The 11,191-nt window shown below is 38.8% G+C and overlaps 1 non-coding gene across 1 annotated transcript; it reads left to right on the forward strand.

Moving 5' to 3' along the window:
* Positions 1 to 5,750: 5,750 nt before the first annotated feature.
* Positions 5,751 to 5,824, forward strand: TRNAT-CGU (transfer RNA threonine (anticodon CGU)). Its single transcript has one exon. It is a non-coding gene; the product is annotated as a tRNA-Thr (tRNA).
* The last annotated feature ends 5,367 nt before the right edge of the window (positions 5,825 to 11,191 follow it).

Genomic DNA, 11,191 nt, shown 5'->3' on the forward strand with positions numbered 1-11,191 from the left:
TAAATGAGATATAGAAGGGACTTTAAAATGCTAAGAGGTACAATTTACGTGGAGATATAAAGATTTTTGTGTTTTAATATTCATGATCTATAAAATAAAGCAGCAACTTTCATTCAGCAGAAACTCATCAGAGATAAAAGTAGAAAGACAGACACAATTTAATAACTGACTTTAATTCACTGCTTTCGGTCTAAGAAATATCAATAGACAAAGAAATAAGTAATATTATAAGAAACTTAAATAATTATCAATAAAATTGACCTGGTCAATACAACCAAATTTTTCCTTAAAAGTGGAAAAGATACCATTTTTAAGTTGCCCGTGGAATTTTATGAATTGACTTTAAATTGGTCCAGTAAGAAATGTCACAATATTTTCAATTTAGAAAATTAAGAATGTACTAGAAAATAAGGCACAAAATAATAAACAAAATATAGTCAGAAAAACATAAAATTTTATACTTTAAAAAGTCAAATGCAGGGGGCTGGCTCAGTGGCATAGTGGTTCGGTTTGGTGTGCTCTGCTTTGGCGGCCTGCAGTTGGCAGGTTCAGATCCTGGGAGCGGACATACACCACTCATCAACCCATGCTGTGGTGGCAACCCATATATAAAACAGAGGAAGATGGGCATGGACGTTAGCTCAGGGCCACTCTTCCTCAAGCAAAAGGAGGAGGATTGGTAATAGGTGTTAGCTCAGGGCCAATCTTCCTCACACACACACAAAAAATGTCAAATGCTTCTAGAAATATCTTGGCTCAAAGAGAAAATCAAAACTGATATTACAGGCTACGTAGAATAGAGGAAGAATAAGACAACATATATCATTACCAGTAAGATGCAACAAAAGCAGGTCAGAGGGGACAATTTATAACTTTAAATGCATTTTTTTTTTTTTAGAAAATGGGAAAGTTAAAATGATTAAATTACTGGTGGGTACTCCATTTATAAAGCAAATAAAAGACTATAAAACCTACCAAATGAAAATAGAAGAAAAGAATTAATAGAGAAAAGCTGTTGACATGCTATGATAGCTAAGAAAGTATTCTCAATAAATGAAACCAAACTACAAACCAGTGGAAAGACTAATGAAGGGAAAATACGAAATTGAAGCCAGGTACCTGAGGGTTACTATAAATATTCAATAAGAACATGGTCACCCTTCAATCTTGTTCCAGAGGTTGAGGAAAAGAAATTAACAGAGGAAAAGAAATTAATCCACACATCATTATAAACTTGTTAATCTGCTATTTTTTTGTTTAACCTGAGGGGCAACTCAGGGTCACAAGGATTTATGAGCTTGTTTTACATAAGAAAAAGAATGCCTTTACAGAAGTTATGACCACCAGATAACCAGCCCTCAGCTGCTGCTGACACCCAGAAGTCTGGTTGCCCAAGGCCTTATCTGGAGTGAAAGAAACACAGATTTCCCATTTGTTTCTCCAGAACTCCTCCTCCCAATCCTCTTAGGTCTATAAAGACTTCCTGCTTTCTTCTTTCATTAAGGAGATTTGAGAGAGCCTATCCTCCCACCTTCTTATTTTGACCAATTCTAATAAACCTTTCTCTACCTCCAAGCACTGGTGTCTCAGTGATTGGCTTACTGCACATCTGGCACATGAACTTGAGATTAAGAGGTTTGGTATCAAAATCAGAATTCAAAATTAGTTATGAGAAAGGAGATATAGGAATAGAGAAGAGACATTTTAAATAAAAATCAAATATTATTTACAACTTTATACCTCTGTATCTGACAATGTAAGTGTAACAAATGACATAAAATTTAGGATAATACAACTTACCAAGATTGATGTGATAATAATAATGAATAACATTTACTGAAAGCTTACGTGTGCCAAGTATTGTACTACAGCAATATAGGCAGTAGGTCATTTAATCCTTTAGTATCATTATCTCTCAACAAAAGAAGAACCAGAGAATCAGAGACACTATAGGATACACCCAAGTTATACTTTCTTATAGAATAATGACCACAGAAGTAAATGAAGAGAGTGTCAGAGGTCTTTCCATTTCTAAGGCGAGTTCCCTCAAATTGCCAAGGATTGGATGATTCTTGTGGATTGAACAGTTCTAGGACATAAGAAATGGAAAACTGCCCAATCCACTCATTAAGGCCACCAAACCTGATGTAAATAGCACCCAAAAGAAAACAAATCAAATCAGAACAATTCAATTTATACATCTAAAGATCAACATCTCAAACAAAATATTAAGAAGTAGAATCCAGCAAGAATAATTAATTCAACAGGACCAAACAAAATTCACTCCAGGAATGCAAGGATTTTTTTTTAATGGCAAAACTCATTATTTAACAAATGCCAGAGAGTGGTCTCATGACTTCTGCGGCTAAATAGAGGCCAGAACTGCTTTCCCACCTCTATAACCATAAACACTTCAGATCCCTGTTGGGTGAGTAGTGTCTATTTTTCCTCAGTTTGTGAACTTCAAAATAGTTTGCCTGGATTAAAAAAAACACTTGCAAGTAAAGTGAAAAGACAAATGACTAACTGACCAAAAAATAATATTCATAATTCATTACACACACACAAATTTCTCTAATACAGAGATAACATATATCAAAGGAAAAATCCAATCACCAGCCAGAAAAATGGACAAAGGAAAATTTCATAAAAAGGGAAAGCAAGTGGCTTTAAAATTTTTGAAAAGATTTTAGTCTCACAATATTAGCAGGGGAGAAAAAATAAAACTGTACTAAGATACTACTTTTCATCTATCAGATTGGCCAAAAAAAAAAAAAATTCCTTTGTTACAGACACAGATATCTAATCTTGATTGCTCTCTCTGTTCTCCTGAGACAGGCTATTTAAACCAAAAAGCTTGTTTTCTTATCAGTTAAATATTAGTAAATATGATAATAGCCTCATAAGATTGTTATGAAGATTAAATGTCTAAAAGAAAGTAAAGATAGGAAATATTTAGCATCTAGTGAGCACTATATAAATGTTAATGTTACTATTTAATAAACTATACTGGTCCTGGTATGGTGAAACCAGCACTCAAAGGTTGCTGGTAGGTGTGAAAATTGGCATTAATATCTAGGGAAGGCTACTAGGCAAGATCCATCAAAATTACCGTAGAACCTATCTTTGACTTCCATTCCACTTCCAGAAACTCTCCACAAACATGTGAAATGTTCAATATACAAAGTTGTTTACAGCAGCATTGGTTGGGCAAAAGTGACTGGGTTGATAAATGCAATGGAATAGTAGCAGCCAGAGTAAGGGGCTCTTTATGTTTTTCTATGGGAATCACTCCAAGATATTTGAAGTGATTAAGGTGTATAAGAGTGTGTTTGATACACTATTGTTTGAGTGAAAAGTGGGAATAATGATATATACGTATGCACTTGTATGTGCAAAACATGTCCCTAGAAGGAAGCACAAAAATGAGTATGTTTGCCTGTAAGGCTTAATCTTGGAGGAGAGGTGGGGTGGGAGAGTGGGGGAGAGCGGGTAAAGGGGTAAGGAGGATCTGCTTTGACACTTTTTCAGATTTGGTACATGTCAAAATGTTACCTAAACAACATATGATCTTCTCAAAAAAATAAAATTCTCTCCTTTGGGATTCGAAATCTTGACCAAAGATATGGAAAATAAGGGGTACATATGGGAAAAGCTTGGTTTTTCTTTTAACTGAATCTTAATTATCCTTAATTTATTATGATAAAGGTAAAGTTCCTCACTGAACCTCTCTCTGCCAAACCATCAACTCCCAAGAAGGCAAAATGCTGTAGCTGGAGACTGGAAGTTTTCTCTCCCAGGACCTCTCCATGGGCGTTTCGGAAGAGCCGGTACAAAAATGATGGGCAGGAGTGGGATTCTACTCTCCGTACCCCGAGAGACTAGAACCCTCATCCAACTCTTTGGACCACTTAGGCATTTACCTCTATAAAAAAGGCAACTCTTTCAGAGCTATTTCTAATGTTCGTAAGACACATAAGGAAGTTAAATTCAGTATGGACTACATTCTCTACTCCCTTTCAACACATACTCGTTTGGTACGTCACGTCCTTCCACCAGGCAAAGTTAGAGTTAAAACTGTATGCTTAGACCGTCCCCTTGATTCCCACCCAGCAAACATCAGATGCTCCATCCTACCTGATTCCTTACCCGGCAATGAGTCCTCCCAGGGACCGACAAAGAACAGAAGCCGGTGTAGGGGAGTTGCCCCTCCGTCCACCCAACACGGACCCGGGAGCCCCGAGTTTCGCTCCTGTGCCGTTTCTTATGATACCCGAGTGTAAAGGAGGAGATGGCCAGAGGATAAAAGCCATTCGATTCTAGAAGAATCAATCATCGAATAAACGCTTGACAATCACCATGGCCGACCTGGCTCTGGAACTGTGACGACGCCGTGATGAAGAGTCTCAGGTTGGCCCGCGGCGCTTAGGGGTCAGTGGAGGGAAGTCACATTTCATGTCCGCGATCAGAAAACAGAGGAACTCCCCTCCCCACTCCCGGCCTCCCCATCCCTACCCACCTGGAATTCGAGGCCCGGCTTTTTAATAAAGTCCCTGTTGTGAAAGGTGCGGAAAGAAACAACTTTGCGGACAGACCTACTTTGTGCTGAATGTGTTCATGGTCTTAAGTCCCAAAGTTCAGGGCCGGGATCCCTTTGCATTTGATGCGAATTTTCGCATCCTCCCGGGCCCTGAAGATCCTGCCTGCTCCACCACCGCAAAAGCGATCTGGGCGGGTCCTCGTGTCCCCTCCCCTGTCCCGGCCTCCCTGCTCTCATCCCCGCAGTCGTCTCAGTCCCCGCCTGTCCTAGTGGCCCCGGGGCCCGCAGACACCCCGACCCTACGCTGGGCCTTCTAGGGGCGCGCAGCCGCGATCAGGTGGACCGCCCGCGGGCCTGGCTCTCTGCACGTCCCCGAGGGGGATGCGATCACTGGGGAGAAAAGGGCGGGTCACCGCGGGGTGCACGGACCTGATTAGAGGGCAGAAAGCGTAACCTCTTCTGCGAGCTGATTTTCGGAACTGCCTGAGTATAAAAACCTAGCCCGAAAGGAACAGAAGAGGACAAAAGGTGGGGGAAACTGAAACAAACAAATGGTTCTTTTTCTCGGTTGGATTTTTCAGATGTTCGCCAAATTTCCTGAGGCCGAAGCTGCAGAGGCTCCTGCCTCCCTGCCCCCACTCCCACCTCCACACCCCTCCCGAGAGGCTCCATGTGGAAAGTTATCACAACAGATCTTTACTGTGCTGTTGAAAATGACGTTATGAGATTTGAAGAGAAACTAAACAGGCTGACACCTGTAGCTGAAGGAAGATTGCCTTAACACCCGGCCTCCTCGGCTCCACCCGAGAGATGCTTGCTCCTCCTCTGACAAATCTGGCACCTCCAGGTATCTCAAGCGAGTTACTTGGTTACATATGGCCAGTTATTTTATGCAAATTCTTGAAGTTTTTTTTAAAAAATGATATACATTTTTTTCCTTTGAGTAGGCTTTACCACATGTTGCCTAGCCTCGAGTTTCTGTCACGCTTTTCCTTGGGATAAAAGAAAAGTCCTTCGTCTAACGCTGCAACTGCCTAATACTTTTCCTTTTGTAGTCTTCTGTCTCCAGCGCGTCCTGAGTAAACGAAGCATCTTCCTGGAGCTGCTATATTTTCTGAAGACAAAAGATAACACCGGACAGGATAAATTCCTTTTTTCACCCAGTCGAAGTAAAATGAGATAGATTCAGTTCAATCTTACAATTTCAGGTGGCTCTATGGCTTAGTTGGTTAAAGCGCCTGTCTCGTAAACAGGAGATCCTGGGTTCGACTCCCAGTAGGGCCTTGAGTTTTCCCAGGAAACCAAACTCTTTCCGAAAATCATTTTATGTTGGTGAGTTAACCGTGTCTTCTTACTGATCCCCCAAAAGTCTCACCAAACTTGCAGCAGTAGAGCCCAATCAAATACTTTACAAACTGTTTGATTGCACTTGCTCAGATTCCTTACTTTTGGAAAGAAGTAGATTCTTAGTGAAATGGCAATTCTAATGCAAACCACCACCAAAGAATAGTACATGTGACACTACCTCAATCATTTTTCATGTAAGTTTTGCATTACATTGTGGTAAAATGTTTTTGAGCACCTACAATATGTTATAGTTTAAAGCACCCAGCCGGGTTGATACATATAATCTCTATAGATTCAAACAATCTCCAGCTCTGTAGTTGATTTCATAAAATAAGATAAATTAATGAACAATGAATCCACTATTACCTACAAAGGAAAATTAAGATGTTTGCAGGGGAATGCTTGCCATTTTGAAGGGGACATGAGGAAGAACAATTATATTCCCATGTTAGTCCTGTTAAAGAAAAAACTGGAAAGCTTAAGGAATGATGATCAACTGGGAGCTAGAATGTTCTAGACATGAGCACCCCCAGAGCCAGGACAAAGTTGCTGTGAGAAAAAAAGCAGGTTGGAGAATTCTGCCAGATATCTAAAGCAACTTAGTTTCAGCCCTAGATATGTACGGAACTTCTATGTCTTCTTGTCTTTCATTCATTCATCCATTAATCCAACAACATTAACTGCTGGTGTTTTACATGCCAGTCATATTTCTTTCTTTTGTTCTCTTTCTTTCTTTCTTTTTCTTTCTTTCTTTCTCTTTTTTTTTTTTCTGTTTCTTTCTCTCCTTTTTTCTTTCTTTCTTCCTTCCTTTTTTGTTATAATTTTTTTCCTCCTGATGAGAACTTTTAAGGTCTACTCTCTTAGCAACTTTCAAATATACAATACAGTATTGTTAACTCTAGTCACCACACTGTACATTACATCCCCAGGGCTTATTTATCCTGTAACTGGAAGTTTATACCTTTGACCACCTTGATCCATTTTGCCCACCCCCCCCATCCCTGCCTCTGGTAACCACCCCAGGCATATTTCTAAGGGCAGGAAATATGGCAGTGATCAAAGCTAACAAAAATGACTACTCTCATGGATCTTACATTCTGGTGGAGGTGACACAAAAAATAAAGAAATGAATATGTAAAATAAGCAAGCATATGAGATACTGATGAAGTCTACAGAGAAAAATAAAGCAAGGAAAAGGTATGGGGAATGTATAGGGTGGAGGCAGAGTAATCAGACAGCATCATCCTGTCTCTTGGATAAAATCACTGGCAAATGTTTCAAAATTATTTTTTTGGTGAGGAAGATTACCCCTGAGCTAACATCCATTGCCAATCCTCCTCTTTTTGCTGAGGAAGATTGGCCCTGGGCTAACATCTGTGCCCATCTTCCTCTACTTTATATGTGGGATGCCTACCACAGCATGGCTTGATAAGCAGTGCATAGGTCCACACCTGGATCTAAACCTGTGAACCCCGGGCCTCCAAAGCGAAATGTGTGAACTTAACCACTACACCACCAGGCCAGCCCCTATTTTTTAACTTTTTAATGAGAAATAGTCACAAAGTGGCTACTATATTACTCTAAGTACCATGAGTGGCAAGATTAAATAACCAGAAAATTGTCCCCCAACTATGCCTGGACCTCACCTCTGTTCATTTTTATTAGGATTCTATTGAACGAGATTACACTACCTGTATTCAAATTTCAGCTGCTCCACTAGCTAAGGGACCTTTAGGAAATTGCTTACCTCAATGGGCATCAATTCCCTCGTATGTGAAATGGATATAGTAATAGGCCTACCTAATAGAGCTGATGGGGACTTGATGAGTAATTACACATAAAATATTTTAAAAGGATATCTGGTACATAAATATGCAATCAATAAAGTTCACTATATTGTTATGTTTATCATTGTTCTTATTTACTGAACATTTGTTTGGGGTCAAGTGTTTTACCCTTGCAACAACACTCTGAGGTATTATTCTAAATTTATAGACAAGAGTTCCAAGCATGTTGGGGGTTGAATTCTGTCCCCCCAAAAGATATGTTAAAGTCCTAACCCCTAGTACCTGTGAATGTGACCTTACTTGGAAATAGGGCCTTTTCAGATGTAATTAAGTTATAATAAGAACATATCAGATTAGGATGGGCCATAATTCATGACTGTTGTCTTTAGAAGAGGAAGGAGAGAGAGACTTGGACACAGAGACACAGACATACAGGGAAGAAAGCCTTGTGACGACAGAGGCAGAGACTGCAGTTATTGGCCACAAGCTAAGGAACATCAAGGATTGCCAGCAACCACCAGAAGCTGAAAGAGGCAAGGAAGAATTCCTCCCTAGAATCTTTAAAAGGAGTATGACCCTGCCCACAACTTGATTTCAGAATTCTGGCCTCCGGAACTGTTAGAGAATACATTTCTCTTGTTTTAAGCCACCCAGTTTGTGGTAATTTGTTATGGCAGCCCTAGGAAACTAACACAAAGCATTAAAACAAAATTAGTAATTTATACTAGCAAATAAATAAAATCTATTACTTTTCCAAAATTAATAGATGACATATGGGATATTCACACTTCAGCTTAAAATTACAAACCTAGAGTATCTTCCCCTTACCTAGTTGTTTTACAATAGTACATGATCTTGGTACTCCTCCCTAATTTTTTTCCTCTTCCCATTTTTCTTAATAGGACACTGCATCCATCCTCCCAATGACTTATCCTTGTGACCTTCCCCAGTGAAATGGACTGTTTGGTGACCTCTAATAGATTATACCACCACCCCATCTCCAGCTATAGCCAATAACTGCCTGATGGGAGGGAAGGATACAAAAGTCCAAACCCCTTAACTCAGTGACCACTCTGCTCTGTTATTTATACTCCAGAGCCTACTGTCCCATGGGTCAGCCAAGGCTAGATTTTACCCAAGACTACATCTTTGCTTTGTTACTTCCCCTTCCCCATCCTGAGGACCACTCCCCCAATAAGTCACATAGCCCTGAATTGCTGTGTCAGGGTATGCCTTAGGAACCTAAGAAACTTGCTTTGGATGTCTTTTTACTGATCGTCCATATTCAATCAATTGAACAAAATTTTCCCATGGAAAAATTCAACCCAAGAGCTTTAGACCTGAGGAGGACATTCATATTGCGCATCAGATCCTGATAATGAGAACTTTTGAAAATTCAAGGTGGGGCATGTGAGGGATATCAAGAAAATTGGTGGCTGACTGACCTTTATTGTTGAACTGTTATAATTCTGCTTACTTTCAGTGTCCTTTTTTACTTTGAATGAGAAAAATAATTCCATTTGCAAGTCATTACATAGTATTCTTCCTCATTATTGAAAATTTACAAAGTGCAAGGCCCTGTAGAGCATTTAATAAAGTGAATATACGTCATGACTGAATATGAGCCCTCAGGTTATAATCCAGTAGATGAGATAACAGCTTTAGAAAAATATGGCCTATATTGCACATTCATAAATTATTATTTCTATGGATATGACATAGAAATAATGCTATTCTTTCAAATGAAATGATTTAACAAAATGGAGGAAGCCCGTACATCAGCAGCAAGCCTGCCCAAATTGCTGAGAGATGAAGGAGAGATCAGGACAAACAGGTAAGGAATGATTATCAAAGCTCCTAATATATTACTTTTGTTACCCTGGCAGAGAAAGGGTAGAAAGAAAAGAGAGAGATAGAAACTCACTCTTTGGAGATTAAAATACAATGCCAGACATGTAAAATCCTCTGAATGGGATAAAGAGCAATTTATACATTGCAAAAAAAAAAGCTTGTGAACTAGAAGACATGACAATGGAAACTAACCAAAATGAAACACAGAAAGAAAAGAAGACTAAGTGGGACATCATTCTACAGCCTAATATATTAGTAATTTGAGTCTCAAAAGGATAGAAGAAAGAGAGATAGAAAAAATACTAAAAAGCTAATGGCTGGAAATTTTCATTTTGATGAAATTTATAAACTCTCAAATCCAAAAAGCTCAATGAACCCTAAGCAAGAGAAATCGGAAGTAAACTACTCCAAGGCAATGATAGAAAACATCTCATCAGAAACAATGCAATCCAGAACACAGTACAGTAATATCTTTAAAGCACTAAAAGAAAAAAAAGGAATCAATATGACCAGAAGAAGTATCTTTCAAAAACAAAGGCAAAACTTAATATTTTTTGCGACATGGACAAGCTCAAATAATGTATCACCAATTGACCTGCTTTGTAAGAAATGTTAAAAGAAGCCCTTAAGGAAGAATAAAAATGATACCAGATGGAAATTTGGATCACAGAAGAATAAAGATAATAAAAATGGTACCTATGTGGTAAAATGTAAAAGAGTACTTTTTCTAATTTAAAAAATGTATTTAAAAGACAATAGACTTCCAATTTCTTGTCCAGCATACTTCTGGCTTCCAATCTAGCACGTAAGGAGCTTGAAAGTCATTTTTCCCATTCATGCAACAAGAATAAAAATGAACAAAGTGAAAATCAACATCTTAGATCCATCAGAGAACTGAGGTCATAGGGCCCCCAAAGTTGAAGAGACAGACAGCAGATACAGAGAATCATAATTTACCATAGCAGAGGCCCAGGAGTAGAAAACTTTGCAGAAACAAGGACCAGGTACCTCATATCCAGCTTGAAAAAAAAAAAACAAGGCATACTAAAAGACAAATCACACAGTTTAAAGACACAGATCAAGCATCAGAACCAGACTCAGATATGGCAGAGATGTTAGACTTCTCAGATCAGGAATGTAAAACAAGTAGGATTAATATCCTAAGTGTTCTAACGAAAAAAATTGAGCAAGATGTGAGAAAAGATGGATAATGTAAGCAGAGAGATGAAAACCCTAAGAAAGAATCAAACAGAAATGATAGAAATAAAAAATATGACAGAAACACATGATGCCTTTGACAGGCTCATAAATCAACTGGGCAGAGTTGAGGAAAGAATCAGTGAGCTGGAGAAAATGCCAGTAGAAACTTCCAAAACTGAAATCCAAAGAGGAAAATGAATGAAAAATGTAGAACAGAATATCCAAGAACTGTAGGAAAATTGCAAAGGTATAACATGCTTAATGGGAAGCAGGAAGGAGAAGAAAGAGAAAAAGGAACAGATGAAATATTTAAAGCAATAATGACTGAGAATTTCCCAGACTAATGATAGACACCAAATCACATTTCCAGGAACTTCAGAGAATACCCAGCATGGTAAATACCGAAAAATCTACACCTAGGCACATCATATTCAAACTGCACAAAATCAAAGGCAAACAAAAAGAC

This window comes from Diceros bicornis, chromosome 14 (genome assembly GCF_020826845.1).
Source record: "Diceros bicornis minor isolate mBicDic1 chromosome 14, mDicBic1.mat.cur, whole genome shotgun sequence".
Taxonomy (NCBI): Eukaryota; Metazoa; Chordata; class Mammalia; order Perissodactyla; family Rhinocerotidae; genus Diceros; species Diceros bicornis.